At 35.7% G+C, this 27421-nt stretch overlaps 1 protein-coding gene across 1 annotated transcript in view; it reads left to right on the top strand.

The window, feature by feature from the left end:
- The first annotated feature begins 3524 nt into the window (after positions 1-3524).
- LOC150100525 (polycomb complex protein BMI-1-like) overlaps positions 3525-27421 on the top strand; it is a 265230-nt gene continuing 241333 nt past the window's right edge. The window contains exon 1 of the mRNA XM_090402672.1: positions 3525-3857. The gene's annotated coding sequence lies outside the window, so the exon portion shown is untranslated. The remainder of the gene's footprint in view (positions 3858-27421) is intronic.

Genomic DNA, 27421 nt, shown 5'->3' with positions numbered 1-27421 from the left:
GCAGGACCATTTCGAGAACTCGAATAAATAATATGAGAGCACCAACTGTTTTCCAGAAAAAGAAGAGCTATATATAACGACTACTAAATAGCATCAGAAGACCTGCCATTAGAAATGGAACTACACATTTAGCACACCGAAAAGCTGGAAGTAAGAGATGTGGTCACGCCACCCGTTACTCTAGGCATTCAGTAATTTTCTTTCCGCACAGACCTATTGAGTTATAAATCAGTTTCTTTTTGGTTTCTGAAAATGCCTATTTTATTAAATATTGACCTTTGGTGACACTATATATTGGAATTATTTGAGAAAGCACTATATATACACTTCAAATGTCCTCGCAAAGTATTTCTTCTTTGGTTAAAAAAATTAATGAATAAATTTCCTACCAGATGTAGCTTTTTATTATTTAAAAAAAAACTACATCTCAGCAATTAGACACCAAGGCAAGCGTTACAGAGAGTCCAAAAAAGTGTAACTTCTGAAATATTATAATGCTAAAAGACTTAAATGGAAAATCTAAAAAGGATATCCCAGAAACACTAAGGGGAACAAAAATAAATTCTTCAACCGATAACACCAGCCTGAAAAAGTCACTCGAGTAAATGAGAAGAAACCTACGTGTCGATTTCTGCTCATTTGCTCAAACACTACAAGTATTTGCCATAAAACAAGTTTCCTGGACCATATGGATTCACATGAGAGTATTTCCAAGCCTTCTGCAATTAACTCAGAGTGCCTTACCCTTAGATTTACTGAAAGAAACTTGCTGTGCGCTGCATGGTTCAATTGGATTACCATGACAATCTGACCAGAGCACCTCACATGAAACAAGGGAGACCACAAAAATTTTCAATACCAGCGTTCACGCTCGCTCATTAACACACAGAGCCAAATCATTTTCGAAGTAACTGTAACTCGACTAAAGCCAACACTACCTGATGCTGGTGTTTCCTACCAGATTTATTTAGTGTCAGGAAAATCAATAATTGACCTACATTTTATCAAAAACCTTCTCCATAAATCAATAAACAGCAGTCACCAGTTGCGTTTATCAGGAAAAAGCCTTTGACAGAATAAAGCAGGGTTACGTTTTTGAACCCCTCAGGGCATGGATATGGTTTTATCATTACAGAATCAGTCTACCTATTACACAGGAAAACGGTTTTTCAGTTTTAAATATCCCTCCTCTCTCTCTCTCTCTCTCTCTCTCTCTCTCTCTCTCTCTCTCTCTCTCTCTTGGACATTTGTATACTCGAGCCATTCAATTGCTCTTGTAAAAAAAAAAGTAGACGGTGTCACGCTGTTTAAACAACCCAACATTATAGCTCATCTGAATTCAACACATTGGTGACGCTACCGTCTTAATACTGAACAGCAAAGAAACTGACAACTTCTATGTATTGCTCTGTATAATGTTCTGTTTGCTCCATGTAATTTGCATTATAATAAAGTTTTCCCCAGGAGCCTGTGTAGCTCAGTAGAAGTGGCGTTTGCACTCTACAGCGCTTGACCGCACGAAGAAAGGGTTGGTGGTTCAAATCTAGTCGCCGACTAGAGGAAATTTTTCTAAGCCTTTTTTCGACCGGTTCCCGAGTTAGTCGATCTCTGGCACGGGCAAGCGGGTTTTTCCTCCCCGAAATTCGGGTTTTTCGTCCCGTAAACTCAAGAAAATTGACCGCAGAACCCACATTATTTTCAGACATTAAATATATTGTGTTAAGGTTAGGGACCACGAGATGGCGCCACATTTGAGCCGTCTCTCTTCACTGTGTACCGCTTAATTAGTGATAGCCTTGGGCCATCTATCTCCGATTGGTACCAGTGGAGATTGAACTGCCCACTCAGTCTCCAAAAGTTAGATAGGGCTAAATGGCCTCGCCTACTCCCGTATACGGGAATAAAAAGGCGTTAGCTGATTAGCTGATAAAGTTTTCCCTGGAAACCTTTTCATATAGCTTTTTTTGATCTACAAACTTTTAATATAGATGTTTTATTAGATTCTAATGATTTCTCAACTATCTGTAATTTCGTGAAAATCTGAATTTTAACAACCCCTATTTGGTCTATACTCAATTGCTCTTTCCCCAAGGTTCTCTTTCACAATTCTTCTTAGACTCTTCTCAACTATGCTCGCATTAATCTTATCTGGAATACATAGTAGAGAAATTTCTAGTGGTGTGCCGCAGGGTTCTGTTCTTGGACCGCTGCTATTTAATTTGTTCATTAATGATATAGAAAAGGAACCGAGAAGAACTGTTCATTTATTTGCTTATGATGCAAGGTTGGGTACAGCAATAGTGAATGCACATTATGTCAAAATTTAGCAAGATGATTTGGATAGATTTTTAGTCTGGGCTCATGATAATGGATGTCAGTTTAACGTAGCAAAGGTTATGCATTTTGGGGTGAAAAAACATTAGCAGCAGTATATCACATTGGTGGAACTGTACTTCAGGAGGTTGACGAAGCCAGAGATTTGGGTGTGTTGGTGGATAGGAAGTTGAAGTTTGGGGGGCACATGATATAGGTAATAGCTACACCATGATACTGCTGCACTTAGCAAAGGCATTTGACAGACTTTCGCTTTGAAAACTATTACGAAAGTTGCAACAAATGGGAATGGATATAAGGGTGGTGGCATGGATAGGGATGGCTGATAGACATCAGAAGGTGGTGTATAGTGGAGTGGAATCAAGGCGAATGAGGTTGATTAGTGGAATTCCCCAGGTTTCTATACAAGGATCACTACTCTTTATTTGTATATTAATGATATAACAATATTTGAAGGGGTATATTCAGTTGTTGTTTGTCGATGATGCAAAACTAAGGAGAGCAATAGGTGATGATGATGTAGATATCTTACAGAATGATTTAAAGTAAATTGGCAGTGAGGGAAAAACGCAATGGTTGCCAGTTCAATATTGTAAAAGGTAAGGTAATGCTCTTAGCACTTCGGTATTAGTTTACAGGAAATTGATAAGGCTAGTGATCTGGGGCTGATCATGGATAGAGGTTTTCAATTCAGAGGACATATTACAGGAATTGGCAAAATAGCTCAGAAAAAAAAGGATATTAGATGGATAATGAGACCGGAATAGACAAATATGGTCTATATCCGTAATTAGCATTATGATGATGATGATGCGACAAATGTGAATGTAATTGCTTCTTATTTTCTGGTGGCTAACGTTAGTTCGTGTAATTTATGAATGATCATTTTTATTTTTTTTCTCTGATTTGAGATAAGCAGCATTCTTTAACACCTGAGGAAATTATTGCAAACGAACTTGAAATAAACGTATGAAGTTATAAATATACTGATCAGTCTTTGTAGAAATGAAATCTTTTAAATCTATTATACCACGAAATAAGGTTTATCATCCGGGACAATGATCACGTGATGCATACTTTGAACGGTGTAGGGCGGGTATTATAGTGGATGGCGTCCGTAACCGGTGTTACTTTGTTGTTCTATTTGTACTTGGTTTTATTAATGTTTTATATGTGTGTAATTATTTTAACGAAAGTGGTTTTTGTAGTTAAATGTAAACGTATGCAGAAAATTAGCAAATTCAAGTTCTATACGTCAAACGCCTTGTTCTTTCTGAGGTTGGGATTCTAGTCTTATTAATTATCAATATAGTAGCATTCATGCAGTGGCTGCTAAGCCTAGAATGCCTTTATAATACTGTGATTTGGCTAGTATGTAATTCGCATGAAGAGTTATCTTTTGTGTAAAAATATTACTGTGTATTGCTGTTCAGAAAACTCACTTCTGTTTCGCAGCAGTGTCAATAGCAACATAAATATCTCAATTCGTATGTGGGAAACGGAATTTTTTGTTAACCGATGAGGTAAGTCACTTTCCTAAAGCAGTATACATTAATGAACAAATGATATTATGATTGTATAGCATTAAAAACATAGTTACGTATTTTCTGTTTTTTTAAAGGTGTATTTTTAAGTTTCATCTGTTGTCATTATTCTTTTTGTCATCTGGCGGGGAAGAAAATATACCTTAATTATTTATATTTATTGATAAGAAAATGTCATAATTATATATATGCCTGCTGGAAATTTAAGTGCCAATGAGGAAAACATTCCTCGAAATTTCAAAAATGATATTTATCAGTTCATTAACTCTGGACTACGAAAGAATCACATTTAACTTAGCCTTTAAGAAGGTGAACATTTTTCGAATATCTTAAAATAGCTAATTTTAGTTAACACAGTATAACTAAATATTATTATAATACTAATATAACTAAATAATTAAGATGAAAAGCCAATCCCCTTAATTTAAATAACTAAATTATATTATACACAGGTGTGTTGTGATACGCATGTACTGTTTTACCAGTCATGTATGGTTGATATGTATAGATGCAACGAACATTATTAAAATACTTTTTGTGAGGATAAACCAATCATTGCGAAAGTATAAAATTGACATGGTTTCAAAGAGAGACCAGTGACCCCCCTATGTGATTACCTCATCTTCTCCACTGTTTTTATTTGGTTCATTTGGTATTTCTAGTGTTGTGCAAAATTGCCAAACTTTTTTTAAAAAACGAATGATGACCAAATAAAAAAATGGCATACTGAAATATGATTTTATCATTTGTTTTCTTAACATCAAGAGATACCGGGTATATTCATACCAACATTAATAAACAGAATTCTAGAAATTTCATTTTTTTTCTTCTAAAAATTGTCGCATTTGTTTCGAGTTGTAACATATTTAATTGTAATATTTGATATTTCTTATAGTTTTAAGAAGATAAGTCCATGTATTTTATTTTATTTTTACTGTTTCTTGGTAGCTGATGAATACGATAGTATTTTAAAGAAATTATGTTAAGAATCAGTTACAAATCGTCTTTTTTTGCGTATAGTATATACTGATTTTACTTGAGACATATTAACATCGATAATCAGCAGAATGCTGTCGTTGGTGATGGTTTCTCAGACATTTGTTAAAATGTCAATAACTGTCACAACGATCACAGCATGATTTTCGTTCTCGTTTAATATTCAAGGTATGCGGCTTTTTAAGCTTTCGATCACTACCAAAATCAGTTATTATAATCTATTGAAATAACAAGCCGTAAATGGTACTAGTCGGTAATAAAGGTATAGTATTTTTTGGTGGTGATTTTCAGTTTGCATTCATATCTTCCCTTTCATTTGGAAAATATTTTCGTACTTCGATAGCCTGCATATCCGTCCCTCAACTTCAAAATCTCAGTCATACTAATTGCAACATACTGGTCAGGTCCGTCTTAGTGAAAATCCGGAGTTCCACTCTCTGACTGACGAAACAGACGTACAGTTACCTGACTCAAGTCCGATCGCGAAGTGCCGTTGCAAGCTTATAGCCTTGATCCCCACAAACTATGCTGAGCCTGATTTCAACATCAGAAGTACCAAAGCGATGCTCTGTCCGAAACAAATGCTCATTTTTATAAGTGACATGAGCATTTAAACTTATTGTTTTATGTTAATTTTTTCCATGAATAAACCACGTTAAAGGATGTGAATAAGGCAGTTGCATTAAAAAATGGATTTTAATATTAATTTTTATGGCTGTTTTGCCTATTTTTCTTTATGGTTTCTGTCTGGCAACTGTACATCTGTTTTGCCAGTCGGAGTGTGGAACTCAGTCCTTTTCCTACGACGGACCTGACCAATATATTGAAATTAGTATGATTTAGATTTTGAAGTTGAGGGGAAGGATAGGTGCAATCGAAGTGCGAAAATATTTCCCCAATGAAAGGGAAGATATGAATGCAAACTGAAAATCATCACCAAAAAATACTATACCTTTTTATTACCAACTATTACCATTTACATCTAATTTTCGTCTCAAGTGATATAAATTACATAAGGCAATCATGTAAGGAAAGTTGTGTTTATTATACTTTTGTTTCTTTTCAACAAGTCAGGAAGTGCATGACTCATTTTTCTCAGATTTTTTATTAATGCAGAATTCTGGACTATATAATGAAATAAATCATTTTATTATTTACATATATTGACCATTTCATTAATTCACAATGCCATTTTATATCTTATTAGCTTTACAGATTGTTATTTCCTTTCCTTACAATCTTATAAATTATTTTTCCAATCTTAGTCATTCTTGGCTTTTGCAGATATAGGATTGAAATCACATACAGACTTCAATAAGGTTTGTATTCCATTGCAAATCATGTATCTTGTGACATTGGCTGCACGTATTCTGAACTGAGTTCTCGAGACTGTATTTTAGAATTAACTGCAAAAGTTCAAAGTGCCGCCCTGGGCGGACCCCCCCCCCCCCCCTTTCCCCAGCTACGCCTCTGTTAGACTCTACATTCTGCAAGACCACGTTGCTTGAGTTGTAGAAAATGGTGGTGAAATCCATATGTTCTGATCATAAGATACCAACATATGACCCATCTAGCTGGAATTGAAGAACAGGAAGAAGGAATCTGGTAAACTCCTGACCTAAGGAATGCAGGACAAAACAGATAGTAATTTTTTTATGCAACCCTGGATGCATTTCTGAATGCATCTCAAGAGTTCATATAGAAATTCCTTTATCCAATGATGTATTGTTAGTTGGAAAGCAGTCATTCAAGATGTTTTATAATTTGGATGCAAAGTAAGCATCAAGATCATAATATTTTTTATACATTGTATAAAATTCTTGTCTATGAGAATCCTCTGAACTACACATTACATGTGTTCTGCAGGCAGGGGACTTCACAATTCTAATTTTTTTGTGAAGAGTGTTTCTTTCAGTAAGTTTCTTATAAACAGAAAAGCTAAGGTGTCAAATAGAGATGTCAAAAAAAAAAAAACTAAGGTATCAAAAAACTTCCAACAGTGTCAAATAGAGGGACCAAGAAATAAACTGATCTCCTCTTTATTGTTGTACATCTTATAAAGTTAACTTGACTCATAATAGGTTTCGGGGAAAGGATGATTTATGATTTTAGGGATCTCGATTTGAAGAGAATCAAAAGATGATGTTGCAAATTGTTACTTTAACTAATGTATCTGGAGTGTCTATAAAAAAACAAAAATATCCACACAGCATTTGCCACAAGACCAATCTCATTCTTTAGATCTTTTAGCACCTGCTTCACTATCACAAGATATTGTAATACTGATGGATGATGAGTCTTTTCATTGTAGTGACGACTCAACACTCATCAGTATATGGACAGAAAGCATCCTCACCAAATGAAAACATGCATGAAGTTATTAACAAACCTCATTTCACTGTATAGAAGAAATGTACAAGAAATGGCATGTATCTTCACCACCATCATCATCAAATTCCTGACATGTATCCTCAAGGGATGTACAGGATATGATAGTACTACATGAAAAACTTACATCATTACTAACATCCTATCTATGATTTTCCTCCAAATCAATCTGTTACCTGTCAAGACTCCAACATTATCAGATCTTATATTTCTGTCTTCTAAGGCACTTTTTACTGTATCAATCCACCTATATCTTGGTCTTCCTCTGGGTCTTTTTCCTGCCAGCCTGGCAGAGAACACTTTTGCTAAACTTTCCTCTCTCATTCTGATTAAGTGACCATACCATCTGAGATTAGCTGTGCTAGCTCATTCCTGAACGCTAACAATGTCAAGTTCTTTCCCAATATCCTCATTTTTAATATGATATTGCTATTGATGCCATCTGTTCATGCCCCTAATCTTTCTCAGGACTCATATCTATGGTCAAGTGTTTTATTTCTGATCCAGCTCTCAGATCCATAAGCTAAAATTGGTTTGAACACTGTCTTCTATACAGCTAATTTAGTGTTTTGACTAATTTCTCTCTTATTCCTTATAAATTTATTCAGTTGACTTTTTACCATACCAACTTTGTTTATTCTGCTGTCTATTTCCATGTTTAATATACCATCTTCACTAAAAATTGTACCTAGGTAGCTGAAATGTTTTACTTGTTCTATAGGTTCTCCACTCACAATGCAGTTGATATTTTCAATGCTTCTGCTTATTTTCATTGTCTTTGTCTTATTATTGCTGACCTTTATACCATATCTATTACAACAGTTATTCAATTTAGTCAGGGAATCTTACAGGCTTGTAGCAGATTTATATAGAAGTATAACATATACCAATCGACCAACCTTTGCTGACAAAGGTTGGTCGATTGGTAGAGGCTCTACTGTTAATGGCTCACGCAAAAAGTTAAGCAAGTTTGAGCGCGGTTAGTAGTTATCAATCATCATTCGATGCTGTTGGCATACTATCCCTCGATGAGTATTTGGATTCCCTGGAGGTGTCTAATAATATGCCCCCCCTCCCTGCTTTAGTTAACAAAGTTCTTCTCTGAGATTTATTTTAATTTGATATTAATACTTCCCTTTTGATCTTTTATATCCAGCCATTGGTGAAAAAAATGCTACTTATGTTAATTTCTTTTCCCCTTCATGTTCAGACTGCAAATTTCCTAATTGGTTCATCATGGTGATATAAAATTGTATTTAACCTTGAACAATTTTATTCTTTCTTTTCCAAATATTTTTTACACATCTGGACTGACTTATTTCCAAAGCATTTCAGATCCCTTATTTGTTTGTGGGTTTTTTGTTGCAGTTAGTTGACAGCTGAACACATGGTTTACATATAAAGTGTACTTATAGGCATAGGACTAACCACTCTATCCTGGAATTGTAGTTGCAAAATCCAAGGAAACCTTGGATAATGAAGATTTTAGAGCATTCCCCCCCCCACCTCTTATCATATAGGATTCTTGATGGGCCCTTAAGCACTCATAACTAGACAAGGTGTCCTTGAATTTGCAACCATGATTCCAGGATAAGGTGGTTAGCCCTATGCCTATAAGTATAGTTTGTATGTAAGTGGCATGTGTTCTCCTGTCCAATTTGCTTGTATGCAGGATGAAAAAAACCAAGTTTCCAACCCTGCTACCCCCTTATTATTAGACCAGCTCTCACAACTTCAGTTGAAAAGCCTTTATATGGTTTTTTTTTGCATCCTAGACAGGATTTGAAACCAGGTCTTTCCAACCAAAGGGCATAATCAGAACAGGCTGAGTTACAGAGGCTAATTACTCTGTTATAGTATTAAGTGTAGTAACAAATATTTTGGTTAATGTGCTGGTTTACATACATAATAAATTTAATGGAATGCATACAGCACATAGAGAAATAATTATAAACATTAAAAAAAAAAAAAAAGAGAGAGAGAAATATGGAACAATTAAGCCTGCTGCTTAATTATTTCTCTTTGTGCTGTATTCATTCCCTTAAATTTTAGTAACCAAGTACAGCAATCCCTCGATTAATGCATTCTTTAAAACAGGTGCATTAATCGAAAACGCACTAATTGAATATAATAACCTATGGGAAAATGTATAATTCGTTCTTCAAATTTCTTTTTTGACCCTTCTTTTTTTTGTCTAAAAGAATTAGGGTATGTCTCAGGGCCTAGTTAAAGGAAAACCATGAAGCTGAAAGACAATAAAACATATTCAGAATATAAATTTTATTATTCTACTTCTTAACAAAGAATTGAGCTAACGTAGTTTGGCAGGCATTTTGTTTTTGTTTTTTTTCATACAACTGAGGGTATGGCCCTATTGCCTCTTCTGCAAATTTTACAGGTTCTCTCTTCACCAGGGTCAGTTTCTAAGCATTGCTGCTTAAAAACTTCGATTGTACGAAAAAATTTTTCAAATTGTTTTTGTGAAACGGCTTGTCAGTGATTAAATTTTTCTTTATATTCTTCAGGATCTTCCCGCTGTGCATCTAAATTTAGCAGGTCGGAATCACTCGACTTCTCAGAATGAGATTTAATTAACTTAGATTCATTTGAAAAGCCTCTAAAATCATTTGCACAATGTGGAAGAACGTGCTTCCAAATGGCTCGCATGTTGCTAGCAGTAATTTCATTCGACTTTGTGACTTTATAACCAGGCTGAGATTTCTGTGATTTGGCTAGAAAAGTCTTGGAAGGCATTCGCTTCCAAAAAAAAGACCGGTTTCATCGACATTAAATATTTGTTGATCCCAATAGTCTCCTTCTTACACAATTTTCTTCGAAATGTCTGGGTATCTCCTTATCTGCACTTGCAGCTTTGCCTGTGATTAGAACATTATGTAGGCTCTTTCTCATTTTGAAACGCTCAGATCACCCAGCACTAACATGGAATTCTTCCAGGTTACAAAGAGACTTTGATTTAATAAGGCCAGTGTTTAGCGGGATCCGTTTTTTTTTTTTTTTTTTTTTGTTACAATCTTCGATCTATGTAAAAAGAAGTCTCTCTAATTCAGTCATTATAATACTTTGATTCCGAGTGCATGCATGATGAACTTGAAGCAGCCTTACCTTTCTCTTTGTATTCAGCAGGTGATTTGCCCATTTTCGTGTTCTTGTCCTATCTTTGCTCTGGATTCGCCTTGTTCATTTTTCTTTATTATTTCAAGTTTTTCTTCCAATCAGATTACGTTTCGAATCATTTTCACACTTCTATTTTTTGCTCACTAATTCTTTTACTCATGATTAAAGGTTAGGAAAACAATTTAAAATAAAAAAGTAAGGAAAGCAATTGCATGAGGTATGATCAGCAAAATGCTATGTAAAGCAGACGACATAAATTTTGGCGGTAAATTTGGAACACAGTGTTACATGGAAACAGTTTAGTATGCCACTAAAAAATAACTTTGTAAAATGTTTCAAATCGGTAACTAAATTATTTCATCCTGGTGAATGATTTTTTAAAATAGTTAGCCATAAAAAAATATATAGATTGAAAATTTTTAAAATCTGTAACATTTATTTTTAAGATGTGTATAGGCACACTAATCGAATTTGGATATCGAAAAAAAATGATGCACTAATCGAAAATGTACTAATATTAATCGAGGGATTGCTTTATATGATATTTCTTTCTAAGGTATGCCATATAAATGGAAGATATGAGAGCTTTACTCCAATCATCTGGAATTTGACCTTCTAACCAGGCTCTCTGAATTATGGATTGTAGCTATTGCAAAACTTTTATACCTCCATATTTGAGTATTTCTTGTCAAATGTTATCTGCTCCAGCTGCCTTTCCACATTTCAAGTTTTTGATGGCTTTCTGTATTGATATGCACTCCTGTTTTCCTTTTGTTTGAAAATTTTTTTTAGCATGGTTATGTCACTGCTTGTTTTATTTAAATGTTCTTTCAAAGTAATTATTTCAGACATCTAGGATATCCTTATCTTCAGTTTTCATTTCACTTTTACCATATTTGCTTGCTTTTACAGTTTTTTTTTTTAATTTCTAAGCTTTTTTAATAACTTCCAGAACATTTTACTGCCTTTCTGATATTTACATTTTATATTCTTATTGAAGTTTTCCCATGATTTTTGTTTAGCTACTTTTACTAATACCTTAGCTGTCTTATGCTTTTCTCTGTATTCTTTTATGGTATCTGCTAGGAACTTTCACTATATTTCTTCTTTTCCAGGACTGCTTCTTTAACTTCTTGTGTTCAGAATGGCATACTTATTTTTTACTTTACATGATTACTTTGAAAGACTTTTAAATGAAACAAGCTGTATTTCTGTTTAGCTGAAACAAGTAGAATTTCAAGAGCAATGCAAACAGAACTGCATATCAATAATTGCGATACAGAAAGCCATCAAAAACTGGAAATATGGAAAAGCAGCTGGATTAGATAATATTCAGCGAGAAATGCTCAAATATAGAGTTATAAAAGTTATTATTTTTAGGGCTATTTTTGCCTGTTTTTGTATAGCAGTATCCCTTATTTTAAATACATTGGCTTTTTACTCAAGAATTCTTAGGGTATTATAAGTATATTTTAAAGGTAAATATATGCAGACTAATAAAGGAAGAAATTTTGCACATACCTTGTTCGAATGTTAGGATGTCTTTGTTCTCCATACTTCTGCTGTTAAGCTGTTAAAAAGGGTTAGGAAACGTGGGGGAGTGTTTGAAGTAAGGTAGGAAGATTAATTAGAAAACCCAGGTTTTTTTAAATAATACGTATACATATATATATATATTATTATAATTATATATATTATTTATTTAAGGGTGCTTCTTTGGGAAGGGTTTTATGGGAAAACAGGGGCAGGGGAGAGCATTAACAGGGTGTGAGCCGTTTCGATCGTGCTATCTGCTTTTTCTAAAAGCAGATACACCAAGCTGTCATGACATAGCACTATACTTATCCCGAAATGTTCCGATGACGATAGCAAGATCGAAATGGCTCGCACCCCGTTAAAACTCTCTCCTGCCCCTGTTTTCCCATAAAACCATAAAATTTCTTCTCCTTTCCCAAAGAAGAGCCCTTAAATATAATAATATATATATATTATTTAAAAAAACCTGGGTTTTCTAATTAATCTTCCCACCTTGCCTCAACCCCTCCCCCCCATGTTTCCTAACCTCGTTTTTTAACAGCCTAACAGCAGAAGTGTGGAGAACGAAGACATCCTAACATCCAAACAAGGTATGTGCAAAATTTCTTCCTCTATTAGTCTGCATATACTTACCTTTAAAATACACTTATAATACCCTAAAAATTCTTCACTAAAAAGCCAGTGTATTTCAAATAAGGGATACTCCTAAATGAAAACAGGCAAAAATAGTTGTAAAAATAATAGTTTTTAAGAGGATTAACCTGGGAATTTCCCAGAAATAACACCTAGAGTTATAAAAGTTTTGCAATGGCTACAATGCATGATTCCGAAAGCCTGGTTAGAAGGTCAAACTTGATTGGAGTAATGCTCTCATAGCTCCCATTTATATATATATTAAAAAAAAAGGCAATAAAGTTGAATGTGAGAATTGCAGAAGAATTAGTCTAATAATTCCAGGTAAGATTTTGTAAGCATACTTGAAAAGACATGAGAGAAATTGTGGAACAGAAACTGAGACAAGAACAAGCTGGATTCAGGCCAAATACAGATTGTCAGGATGAGATTTTCACTTTACAACAGGTAGTTGAAAGAAATCATGGGAATCTGAAAGAATCTGTACTTCAGTTTTGTAGATCTGGAAAATTATACAAGGTGCCCAGGGAAAAGCTTCTCAAAACACTATAGTTATATGAGCTAAATATAGACTATGTATTGTCCTGAACATTATTCAGGGCAATACATAGTCTATATTTAAGTTGTAAGTCAGCAGTTAGAATTGAAGGAAATACAGGAAGATGGTTTGATGTAAAATCAGGTGTGAGAAAAGGATGCACATTATCTCCACTGTTATTCATCATCTATATGGATCACGTTATAAAAGGAAGTGGCATTAAACCTGATATTAGAATTGGAGATATCAAATTTAGCTCTTTGTTTTATGCAGATGATGTTGTACTCCTAAACACATGCAGTACAAGTCTTCTACAGGATTTTCTAACTAAACTGAATTACTGCTGTAACATATTTGGCATGAAAATCACCAATAAAAAAACAAACTGCTCAGGAACATAAACTTTAGCTGCATTCTGAATGGAGAGCATACAAAACAAGTAAAATAATTCAGTTATTTAGGCACAGCTTTCAGTGAAGATGGCAGTTTAAATATGGAAATAGACAATAGAATAAGCAAAGTTATTATGGTTGGGAATCAGTTGAATAAGTTTATATGGAATAAGAGAGAAATTAGACAAAACTAAACTAGCAGCATACAAGAACAGTGTTCAAACCAGTTTTAAGTTATGGATCGATGGGTTGGGTTAAAAATAAATCACTCGATGAAAGACTAGAGATCACTGATATGAGAATTCTTAGAATTATGGGGAACCTAAACAGATGGCATCATTAGCAGGATCATATAAAAAATGAATTTGTTAGGAAGGAGTTTGCATTCAAGAATGTGTGTGTGTGTGCAGGGCTACTAAGGTGATCACTTAGACAGAACAGAAGAGGAAAAGTTAGCAAAACAGGTGTTTGATGCCGAAATAGCAGGAAACAGACCCAGAGGAATCCAATGGTCTAGGCGGATCAATTCAATAAACGTGTTATAAGAACGAAATATTACATACATCAACATTGGAGTGCTGACAAGTAACAGACTAATCTGGACGAAAATTTTTGATAGGAGAGTATTAATAATGTGTACTTAATCATGTAATGAATCATAGTGGTCTGAACACCCCTTGAGGATAGATATCATGAAATTGATGATGTATTATTGTTTATTATCTCATCTCATCTTCTTTATACCCTCTTTTACCTTGCGGTGTCGAGGGTTCATTGATCATCAGACCTCAATCCGTTTACAGGATAAGGTGGTCAGCCCTATGCCCCTTTTTATATCCTATGGCCTGTAGTGTTAAGTTCTCAAGGCCAGTTTGCCTGCTTTGCGGGATGAAAAACCCCAGAATAAACTGAGGAAAAAACTCTGCTGTCCACGCCCAAGACTGGCTAACTTGGCTATGGCTGAGGAAGATCCTTCAGCTCCTCACGTCACCAATGGGAATCGAACCTAGGACACTCCTTCCCCCAGGCATATGGTTGCGAAGCGCATAGCCACTAGGCTAACCACGCGGACATTGTTTATTATTATTATTGTAATTGTTTAGGTCTCAGCTCTGGATTAGTCCTGAGGGGTGGAAAGAGGGGAAGATAGTTCCATTGCATAAAGGAGGTTCCAAGACTGCTGTTGCAAATTACCGACCCATCAGGAATCGTTGTCAAGGTTTTGGATATATTAGTCAAGAGCAAAATACAGGTATGGATAGATGAAAATGGGATACTGTATGGAGGATAGTATGGTTTTGTGAAGTGTAGATCATGCCTCAGCAACTTTTTCTGGTCTCATTATCCATGTAATATCCTTTTTTGAGGTCTACTCAGCCTTCTCTTTCCAATTGGTTTATATTTTATTATTTGTTTAGGATATCGAGTGTTGGCCATTCAGTTTACATGTTCTATCCGATTTTATTTATAATTGTTTAGTTTTTCTTCTATTGACTTTGTTTTTAGTTCTTTTAAAATGTCTTTGTTCCTTTTTTTGTCTAATAATGTGTATTTTGCAGTTCTCATGAATCTCATTTCACTTGTTTTTATTCTTTGTTTATCGCCCAAATTTCACTGCCATGCCAGCAAAGGTTGGTCAGTGACAGCTGAACTGGATAAGGGTAATGGATTTCCAGTGATACTGCTGGACTTTGCTAAGGCCTTTGACAGGATACCACATGGAATTCTAATCAGTAAACTGCAGCACATGGGGATGGATATGGGGTTGGTGAGATGGATAGGAGGGTGGTTGATGGAGAGATATCAGAGAGTAATTTATTCAGGAGTGGAGTCCAAAAGAAGCCTGTTACTAGTGGTGTGCCGCAGGGTTCTGTTCTTGGACCACTGCTATTTAATTTGTTCATTAATGATATAGGAAAGGATCTGAGAGGAACTGTTCATTTATTTCTTGATGATGCAAAGTTGGGTAGAGCAATAGTGAATGCACATGATGTCGAAATTTAGCAGGATGATTTGGATAGATTTTCAGTCTGGGCTAACGAGAATGGATGTCAGTTTAATGTAGCAAAGTGTAAGGTTATGCATTTTGGGGTGAAAAAATTATCAGCAGTATATCACATTGGTGGAACTGTACTACAGGAGGTTGATGAAGCCAGAGATTTGGGTGCGTTGGTGGATAGGGAGTTGAAGTTTAAGGGAGGGGGGGGCACATAGCAAAAGTGGCTAAATCAGCTCATCTGATCACTTGGTTAGTGAAGAATACTTTGACGAGCTGAGATAAGCAAGTTATTGTTCCTCTTTATCGAGCCTTGATATGACCCCATCGACTACTGTGCCCAGATCTGGGCCCCTGGGTTTCTTCTTGATGGGGAGGTAGAGAGGATCCTGAGGCAAGTGACCAAGATGATAGCAGGTCCATGGAATGAACCTTACGAGAACAGGTTGAAGATCTGTGGGTTACAGAAATTGGTTGATATGATTGAGACATTCAAATTACTGAAGGTTAAATTTTTCAGAACAGGTCTGGTGATGGGAGAACTAGGGGACCATCCATGGAAACTGAGCAAGAGTGCAGTTAGCAAGGGTGTTAGAACTAGATTTTTTACTTGTAGAGTGGTGAATGAGTGGAATAGCTGCCAGAGTTTGTTGTGGTACGATGACTGTAAATGAATTCAAACCAAAGTATGATACATACTTTGCGAATTCCGAATAATTGTTCTTGATATGATGTTTAGGGTCTCCCTCGATGAATCTAAGGACTCCTTGGAGTTGCCTGTAATAATAATAATTATTATTATTATTCCTGATGATGACTTGCATATAAAGGTCCAAGTGTGGAGGATTATTTTATCTCTTATCTCAGTGTTACACTTTTGTTTTGTCTCCATAATTTGTACACAATGAAAGCTTACTATGGAGACTGCAGGTCTGGACAAGGTGTAAGAAAAGAGCTGTTCAAAATCCTACAGCCAAATCATGTAAATGGGACATCATATCAAGCAGTACTTAGTCTATATTTGGGTTGTGGGTCAGCACTTAGAAATGAAGGAAGTACAGGAAGATGGTTTGCTGTTACATCATGTGTGAAAGAAGATGCACATTATCCTTAACTATTTATATGGAACGCATTATGAAGGAAAGTGGTATTAAACCTGATATCAAAATTGGAGATGTTAATCTTCACTGTTCACTTCATTCAAATGAAGTTTTATACGTCTATATAAATCCAGTACAAGTCTGTAGGAATTCCTACAGTTGCTTATCACATTTTTCTTTATATTCCCTCCACAGTGTTTTTTTTTTTTTTTTTTGCAGCTCATGCTTTTTATTTCTAATCATCCACTTAATCCCCACTTGGTTTATCTTGCGGTTGTAGGTTTGCAGTCCAATACTGTTTCTCTCAAACAATCTGACCACTTTCGATACAGTATTGACATTCTTTCCCTGTAACTTCTCAAACCAATCAATAACTCCAAGATGCCTTCTAAGTCTGTCATAATTATCAGCTTGTATAGTTTAACATAAACCCTTTCTTGATAGATAATTCCACATGTTTAGCAACTTCTCAGAACAAGACTTCATGGCCACTCTCCCCAATTAGAGGCAGAGTGTCTACCTTGGTTATCTTCTGCTATTATCAGATCCAACACTCTCAAATCCCTTGTCCACTCTATAACATGTTGTTTCATTACATGAAGCAACATGTTATAGAGTGGAAAAGCGACTGTGTAATTTTCACTTCCATCTTGCCATGCCCCCTTTCCTTCCTACAATCTCTCTCCCCATAGTTAAAGTCTTCATTAATGCTTGTTTATCCTGCAATCATTGTGCTATTCTGCCGATACATGGTATTTGCATCTTCCCGTGGATGCCCCCCCCCCCCCAATCTGTAGCAGCATCTAACAACATGTTTTGTCCTATTGGCCTCTATCTCACACCAGTGAGCCTCAAGTGAACCATTTTCCCTAGACCTAAAATCCTCTTTAACTTCTGATTTTGTCAGTGCCCCATTGTAATTTTTCAGCTATCATTAGCAATTTCCCCATCTCCTGTCCTGTTCTCTCTGTCCTCCCTGAAAATACAATACTCTTCACATTCTATCCCTGTAAGTATATCATTTTCTGTCAACCAGGTTTCACTGATGCCTATAGTTTTTGGCCAAGTTGAGCTCTCCAGTGCTGATAACTCATCTCCCCCTATTCCTGATACTTCTTGCATTTGTGTACATGCATTTTCACATTCCCCTTGTACCCACAGATACCCTTGTGTAATGTTATTACCAACCCATTCGGATCAGAAACCTGTGAAATTGCATTCAGCATTGCATATTTATTTCTGTACACACACTCATTTATCACAGGGGGTTGCCAGACACATGCTTGATTGCATCCTCCCTAATATCTCTAGTTTCCCTGGTTTTGCACTTCAAACTCTCACTAAACAACACATTCTCCAAACATCTAACTTCAAACCATTTAAGTGTAACCTGTCAGGCATATATGAATTCTTTTGTCCATCAAATTCACTCCATACATCAATAAACTGCACACCATTCCTCCTGCACAATCTTTTCATTGATTCAATTTTCCTGGCATACTGAGACAACAGACTGAAAATTTTTGCTTCTTGCAACAACTCTTTCCCATGAAAAGCCAAACGGCTATTTTCTGGCGAGGTTGATATAAGTTAAGGGGATAAAAATCCCTTATTGTTTTTCAGCCAGTAAGCGAAACTAAGATCGAAAACTACGATCTGTAACGTTTCATGCCGACGAACTGTCAGCGTATCCCAGCGTAAGTGACCACTTGGTAGTGCCACAACACGGCAACTCGTTGCAAAGGTGGAGCAAGCTCCCTCACTGTTCTTTTTTATTTTCTCATAATGTAAAACACACAGCTCTTAAGAGATGTAGTACTGTTTTACATTATGAGGAAAGGTCACTACCCAGACCGGTTTCAACCCTTTTTTTTTTTTTTTTTTGAGGTCTCATCAGTGAGTAGCTAGACCTAGAATATCAGAGTTTAAGTGAAGAAAACTTACATACTTTTGCTATACGATTGCCGTGTGTTTTACATTATGAGAAAATATCAAGAACAGTGAGGGATCTTGCTCCACCTTTGCAACGAGTTGCCGTGTTGTGGCACTACCAAGTGGTCACTTACGCTTGGATACGCTGACAGTTCGTCGGCATGAAACGTTACAGATCGTAGTTTTCGATCTTAGTTTTGCTTACTGGCTGAAAAACAATAAGGGATTTTTATCCCCTTAACTTATATCAACCTCGTCAGAAAATAACCGTTTGGCTTTTCATCTTAGTTATACTACGTTATAATATAATATAGTGACACACCTTTCGGGCAATCGTATAGCAAAAGTATGTAAGTTTTCTTCACTTAAACTCTGATATTCTAGGTCTAGCTACTCACTGATGAGACCTCAAAAAAAAGGTTGAAACCGGTCTGGGTAGTGACCTTTCCTCATAATGTAAAACAGTACTACATCTCTTAAGAGCTGTGTGTTTTACATTATGAGAAAATATCAAGAACAGTGAGGGAGCTTGCTCCACCTTTGCAACGAGTTGCCGTGTTGCGGCACTACCAAGTGGTCACTTACGCTTGGATACGCTGACAGTTCGTCGGCATGAAACGTTACAGATCGTAGTTTGCGATATTAGTTTCGCTTACTGGCTGAAAAACAATAAGGGATTTTTATCCCCTTAACTTATAACTCTTTCCTATCCTCTCTTATTGCATTTTTCTCCCTTTTCAAATCATTTGTTCCTGCCATAACAGTCATCTCTGTAACTTGTCCCTCCTGCAAATTAACAGCATCCCTAACATTATGATTTATGCACTTCAGAAACATGCTTTCATCACTTGCTCATCAAGTATACCTCATATCTCATTTTCCCTTTTAATCGTTTCCGACTGTAGATGACTTTGTAGGCATTGCCCACAAAGTATTCCTTGTAAGAATTTTACAGGGCAGTTCACTGTTGCCTCCCCCCCCCCCCCAAATTTTATCTGGGCTCTGGAACGGCATATGGCTGGGACATATTTCATGACTGTAAAACCCATGTATGTTCACTGGGCGGTTTGCTTATTCTGGGGGACAAAAAACCTGAGTTTCCGGTTGAATTCCATATGAGACCTGCTAACTCACCTTTAGTTGAAAGAGACCAGGTAAAGGTTCCTCACATCACTGACAGGAATCGAACCCCAGTCTTTCAGACCAAAGGGCTTCATCTATACGAGCGTTTTTCAACCTTTCTAAGCCCTAGGACCAGTAAAATGCCTAAAGCAATTCTATGGATCACTATGTTATGTAATGTTTTTAAAAACCTATGTGTAGATTAAAAACATTTGGGAAAAACTGTGCCATTTTTTTATTATTATTATTTGTGACACCTCCAAGGAGTCTGAAGACTCATCGCACGAGAACAGCTACTATACAACTCTCCATCTCCACTACTACACAGAACCTACTACCAGTCACCTACATCAATGCCATCTACTGCCCACAACCACCACCACAGCTAGTATTTTTTTGTCTGTAAATTGCATGTGTTCTGAAGGGCCGATTTGTTTGTATGCGGGATGAAAAACCTGAGTTTCCGGGAGAAAAAACCCTGCTACCTCTGTATGAGATTGGCTAACTTTCGGATTTATAACATAATAAATCTAAAAGCATGTTTTGAATACATATGGAAACATAATTAAATTGGAAGTAAGCAATTAAAAGTGTATCATCATTGAACAAAGTTTTAATTTTTATTAAACAAATAAATATGATATAATTATATTACTACTTTTAATGAGATGGTTCAGCTTCTCGGCCCTTGCAGAGGTGATGGATATCTGGCTCAATATTGGTCAACTTCAGTCAAAGATATGCACAAACACAAAGACGATTTCTGTATTTTGTTTTTATTTGAAGGAGCGATAAAAATCCTTTCTCACAAAGATAGGTGTAGTAAACTGCATGATGATTTTCAGTGCTGCTTCAGATAATTCGGAAAATTCACTTCTCACTGAAGGCAAGATCCAGAATCGAGCCAAACCAAGATCACGGAATTGCATTTTAAGCCCAGTGTCACTTGAAAGCTCAGCTAACTGTTCTTTTTTCGATAATGAAAGGTCATTCTTGTGACTGTAAGCCTGAAATGGATTGCGAACCCACAGAAATTTCTTATCAAAGTTATTTGGAAAATATGTTTCCAAATTCTGGTTCAGAGTTTTGAGGTGGTCACAAACTCTTTCCAAAAACTTAAAATCAACAAAAATATCAATTTCCACTAAAAAGGATTCCAGTGTTGGAAAAGGTGCTAATTGTCTGTCTTTTGCATAACTAATCCATAACACCAGTTTTTTCTCGAATGCCTTTATCGTAGGCATCAAGAACAGTTAAAGAATAGCGTTGATAGGATAGTGTTGATAACCATGCTTCGTCAACAAGGAGTGATGCAAAATCAGAATTATGTTCATTTAAAAACAATAAAACTTCGTGCCTTAATTGAAATAATCTTGTTAGTACTTTGCCCCTGGAAAGCCAGCAAATTTCAGAATGAAGCAGAAGTTGTATATATTCACTGCCCATTTCATCAGAGTATTGAAAATAACCTGTTATTTAACTGTCGAGCCTTAATAAAATTAACTAGCTTTGCAGCGTTGTATAGCACAATTTTAAATTCTGGTGGCATTCCTTTGGAGGCTAATGCTTCCCTATGTACAAAACAATGTACCCAATTTGTATCTGGAGCTATTTTTTTGACCTTAGAAACCCCAACTATGCCTGCCTGTAAGGGCGTGAGCTTCATCTGAACAGAAGTCCATACATTTTCTCCACTGGATCCCTTTGTGTATTATGTAATTATTGAGAGTGTGAAATATTTCTTCTCCAGTTGTTCACAATGACAAAGTTCTGTGCATCACTTGTAACATCAGTAGTCCTGTCTATTTGTAACACATAATAAGGGTCTTCTTAACTCTTTTGATTAACTGAGGTTCTACGTCATTGCCATATCATTAATTCTGCAACCAACAGTGTCATTTGAAAGAGGAATCAAATCAGCATCTTTTAGTAACTTGTTGCCAAACAGTTTTTACCACATCTTTTATGGCTGGAAGCAGTAAATTTTCCCCGATTGAATAAGTTTTCGCTATGTTCAAACTTAAGAGATAGGATGCTTCCAGTGCATTGCTGTTAATCAAATTCATGGCTGAAACTATATCTTTCCCATGATTTAATGTCCCTAAGCATCGTTAAAAAAATTCAGTTGACTTATTTTTCACAGAACAATATTTGGTTCCTAAATGTCGTCGTAGTTTCACAGGTTTCATGCCCTCGCTCGACAATACTTCATAACACAAAACACATTGAGGTTTCTGTTCATTTTCATCCCCCACACCAGGTAAACCCGAATTCCAAATATGAACTGCTATGTTTCCTATTGTATTTTTTGTTTGAACTGCTTGTTTCTTCTACTTCAATAGTATCAGATTTACTCACCATTACAACACTTGTATCATAATTAGGGTTAGCATCACCTGTTTCATTTGTTTTTCTTTTCAAAGTCCTAGTTCTAAGCCACGTTTCCATAATTAAGAAACGTTTCCGAAAAATATATAAATACTGGGGTTATCAGATTAACTCACGACACACTTTGTCCAAGTATCACTTAGCATTTCTAAAGCTATTCTGAGCCTTGGTTGAAGGAGGAAAACCTTCAGTAATAAAAATCAATAAACAAGAAGCAATTGGTTGAAATGTGGATAACACATGTTTACTTCAAACCTGACGAAACGACATCTGAAGGCAGAAGGAATAAAACCATATTGTTGTTCACTTCACCATCTCTTTTATTACTATTCATTCTACTGCTATTTTTTTTTTTTTTTTTTTTAGTATCCATTTTATTTCAATAATTTTTACTTATTCAATTTTAATTTTTGTTTGGAATATTCAAAAATATATATTTATTTAATTTAAATCTGCCTGCGGACCACCTGTCCCATCGTTGCAGACCATAGGTTAAGAAACACTGGTCTATACTGACTGAGCTATTGAGGCTCTTACCTCTTATCATCGAATCAATTAATAACAGTACAACTTCCTTCAATAGAAAATAATGCCAATATGTGGATGACTTCACCATCTTCTGTCATTCATGTAATATCAGTGTCATAGAAAGACAGCAGCAAAGCCACTTGCAAATGAGGTCAAATTTACACAGCAGAAGATGGTTTGTTTCCACTTACCACAGATGTGGTTTTCTTCCTGACCGAGAACTCCAACTAGGATAAACATTATTCCAAGTTGCATGAGTAGGTGTTCGGACTGATATTTGACAGCAAACTGAGTTTCCTCCAGTGACTGACTGCCTGTGAAGTTTTAAATGGGGATGCTGCCTATACAAAATAATTAAAAAAAAATTTTTTTTTCCTAATCAGTAACCAATTTATTAATAAATAAATCTACAGAAGGAATAAAAGAATTTTTTAAAAATTATTTTGTATAGGCAGCACCCCCACTTAAAACTTCACGGGCCGCCACTGGTTTCCTCCCTTATATATGTCAGTTATGAGACAAGGTGCCATAAAGCAATGATCATTCTACACATCTGCTACCCTTTATAGTGTTGACAGATGTTCTTTGCTTCCTTTGTACAAGTAATTGATGTGGTCAAAACTTGATTACAGATCCCAAGTCTATGTTTCTACCACAAGAGTTCCTTGCGATGGCTAGATCCTCTTGACTATCAAGGCATCAGAATTGTAGGAGGAGCATTTTGGATGTCACTTATTTTTAGTCTGTACTTTGGGACAAATGAACCTCCTTTGTTGCTTCACTATCAACAGTTGTCTGTTATAAGGGCCTCTGTAGTGCAATTGGAAGAACGACAGTACATTGCGCCCTTCGATTGGAATAGGCCTAAGTTCTATTCTCGTCGCAACGGGACGATTTTCAATCGAAGGTGAGTTTGCCTATCTCATCCCGATGTAACAGGGTTTTTTCTCCTGGAAACTTGGGTTTTTCATCCCGCATACAGACAAATCGGCCCTTCAGAACATACGCAATTTACGGACATAGAATACCAGTTGTGGTGGAGGTGGGCGTTGATGGAGATGATTCATAGTAGAGGTTCAGTGTAGTTAACTCTAAATAACGGTGTAGTGGTTGAGACAGTTGTATCAATTGTAGGTGTCCTCCCGCGATGAGTCTTCGGACTCCTTGGAGGTGTCAGGAATAATAATAATAATAATATGCACCAAAAATAAAATCCCTCTCAGGCAACTCCACGTGGAGAACTATTTTTTATCCTCGATGTGAGAATGTGTACAACACTCAATATACTGTCTTAAAGCACTTTGGTTTGCAGATAAAACCTCTCCTACAAGTGAGATTGTGTACACCAGGGGTGGCCAACCTTTTATAGGTCGTGTAAATTTTTTAGTTAAGATGCGCCATACAAACTTATGCCACTTTTCAGGCCTTTTAAAATATGGTAATTTGGATATATTTAACAGTTAATCATAAAATGATTTATTATATATATAGTAATATAGACACTTTTAGCAGTTTCAAATAAAAGGATTTCATATAAAGAGAAGATAAACATTAATTATTTTATTGAGACTTTTGAAATTGCTTTGCTTTTGCTAAGCTTATAATGTTTGGAGTTAAATCAGTTACAGAAAGCATCAAACAGTTTTTCAAATTTGAATCAGTTCAGTCACGACCGTAGTTTGTTCTTAATCATTTTCATTGATGAAAATGCTTGTTCGCATCTGTATGTAGTTCCAAAATGACAGATATAACTCTGAGCAAATTTTCTCAGTTCTGGAAAATGTTCACAGGACAACGATCACTAGAAATTAATTATATCAGAAGCATCTGGGAGTTATGGAAGTTCATTAAATTTCATTTTCAATAAAGAATTGGTTTTGAGATCAATGTTCCATTTGTATGTTGCTAGGCATCGTCATGATGTTTTGTTCAGTAAGTGAAAAGGGATTTATAAATGCAAGTATGCAGTCTTCTTCTGCAAAACGAGTGTTAAAGGACTCTTGCAATAATCTGAGTTTCTCAGTATATTCTATAAAGTTGCCATTATCTTCGACAGATTCACTGTGTTCTTTTAAATGTGGAAATTGACTTAAATCCCAGTTTTCTAACTGCGGAAGGAACAGTTTTAATTTCATTTTGAATGCACTGATGTCATTTACTAAGCTAGGAAACTATTTGTTTCAAATTTAGATCATTTAGGTGGCTGGTAACATCAACTAAAAATGCTACATCAAATAGCCATTTCTCATCAGGGCTTTTTCCTCATGCAGCTCATCCTTCTCTTCCAGAAAATTATGAACATTTTCTTTCAGCTTCCAAAATCTACTGAGAACTTGTCCTTTAGAAAGCCAGCGCACCTCACAATGAAGGATGAGATCATCATATTCCATATCCAGCAGTTCACAATATCCTCTGAATTCTCTTCTGTTAACCTTCTGGCTCTAATTTTATTCACACACTTTACAACTGCTATCATACCATGCTTCAAATTTAGAGTTTTTCCACACAGAGATTCTTCAAGTATAATACAGTGATACTTTAGTAGAGAACGACCTAAAAACCTTTCAAGTAAAGTCCCAGAAACTCTACCTACCATTGACGGTGCTCCATCAGTGCAAACACTGATGAGCTTACTAGAATGCAGTTGTTGATTTTCTAGACATGACTTTACTTTGTCAAATATGTCTGACCCTCTGGATTTTCCATGAAGTGACTCAAGACCGATAGGTTCTTCAAAGATGTTAAAATTACCATCAATTCCTCTTATAAAAATGCTTAATTGGGCTACATCACATGTGTCAGCGGATTCGTCCAAGGCCAAAGAAAAGAAAGAACAAGCATGAACATGGTCTTTCAATTGCTCAGTAACACATGGGAAAGTTCTTCGATGCATCTTGTAATTGTTTGCTTGGACAGAGTAATTTGGTTTACTTTTCTTTCAACATTCTTATCACCAAGACATTTTGCAAATTTTTCGAGACAGGGCTTAACAACTTCCTCTCCTTCAGAGAAAGGCTTGTGTTTTTTAGCCAACACAAAAACAATTTCATAAGATGCCTCCAGCATTGCTACACTTTCACAACATCGTTTCACAAATATATTTTGTCTCTTCAGTTTTTCTTCTAATTCAGCTTGATGTTTTCTATAGTGTCTGTTAAGATCATGTCTTCTATTATCTGAGAGAGTGCTTTCATGAGCAATGCACACGGGTTTTCCTGAAGGACCCGCAATAAATAAGAACTCATTTTCCCACAGTTCATTAAACTGGCGCTTGCTATCACCTTCTGCTTTTCTTCTGCTCATTTTCTTTTGCAAAGTAATGGGTAACTGACTGTAAAAAAAAAAAAAAAAAAATTATTTCAAAATGTAAAGCTTATTATTAAATAATTTATTTAAATTATTTTATCGTTTTAAACATTATGAACATTCAAAAACAGTTCTGCAAGTTTAACCCCTTAATATACAAAGATGTCTATGACACGTCTTTTGTTTATTGCACCAAATTTGATTTTGAATTTTGGTTTCACATATAAATACAACTGAATATAGACGCTAGACAATCTTGTGCGTATTTCCTTTCAGCCGTGAAAAGTTGCCAACCGCGTATGGGCTATTTCGTTTGTGTTTGCACAAATTCATCATTATTTTTCAAATAATGATGAATTTTATTAAGCAAATCACTCTCGCCCAAAAAATTGGCAGAAAAACGACCGCTTTCTGATTTTTAATTGGTACGTTAAGGGGTTAAGATAAGATTCCTGTTTTCATGAAGGGTTAATACAGTTCTATAAGTTTAAAAATCACATTTTTTTTTTTTTTTTTCATGGAGAGTTTTCATCTCTTGCTCATAATATATTATGTCCAATGAAATAAGAGATCGCTTCCTGCCATAAAAAAGTCGATCAGCTGGCAATCCCACACATAACCCAGACATCCTCATTATGAAAGCTTTGCTGATGATCAGTTAAATTTTAGGTATAACCCTACTATACGTAAATAAAAAGGAAAGATATTGTATTAAAAAAACATAAAAACACACACATACAAATACAAAGAATAATTGCAGGTTTCAGTAATCAGCAAATTAGGAGAGCGGGCAAGAACTTCACATACGCGCCCAAAATCAAAAAATTTATTTTTAAATTTACAGAACTATATTAAGCCTTCATGAAAACAGAAATCTTATCTTAAATTTAAAGAACTGTTTCGAAAATACAGAATTGTTCACTAACATCGAATCAGAAGTTCATCAAACGTTATGATGAGAGTCAGCTGTAAACTGATTGAGTAACTGGTGACGCATGTCAGCATTTGCCGGTGCCTGTTACTTCAAGTATAAACAAGTATAATAAGTGCGCACTCTAGAATTCAGTGGTAGGCTAATTGTGTGTTATATATATATAAATCGTATATAATTTTTTTTTAAATTTTTTTCTGGGGGTCAGTGCGCCACTTCTAATCATGCAATGCACCATAGGTTGGCCACCCTTGGCATACACAATATAGCTCAGATGCAACCAAACATACTTCCACCATGGCACCTATACATACCGGCATGTAGCTTGTCATTTGCAGACTACCAAAATTTTGCACCTCCTGTTGCTCTTCGTAGCTCATAGAATTGAATAGTGTGATTTTGTGCCTATCTATATGTAGTTCAAGATTTGGAGAGCTTGTGGGATTTTTGTCATCTTTTGAGGCAGCATTATATCTGCATTAATCTTACTACAGTGTAAGAACTTTATAGCTGAATTGTATGCAATAGAGCTTACACTAAAATACATCAGATTGCATTGCTTGCATAATAGTTGCATAAGTTACATAATGTATTCAGACTTACAATGCTCTCTTCAAGCTAG

The sequence above is a fragment of the Typopeltis vanoorti genome, chromosome 13 (genome assembly GCF_054136105.1).
Source record: "Typopeltis vanoorti isolate ZY-2024b chromosome 13, IOZ_Tvanoo_1.0, whole genome shotgun sequence".
Classification (NCBI taxonomy): domain Eukaryota; kingdom Metazoa; phylum Arthropoda; class Arachnida; order Uropygi; family Thelyphonidae; genus Typopeltis; species Typopeltis vanoorti.
This window is presented reverse-complemented; position numbering and strand designations above follow the sequence as displayed.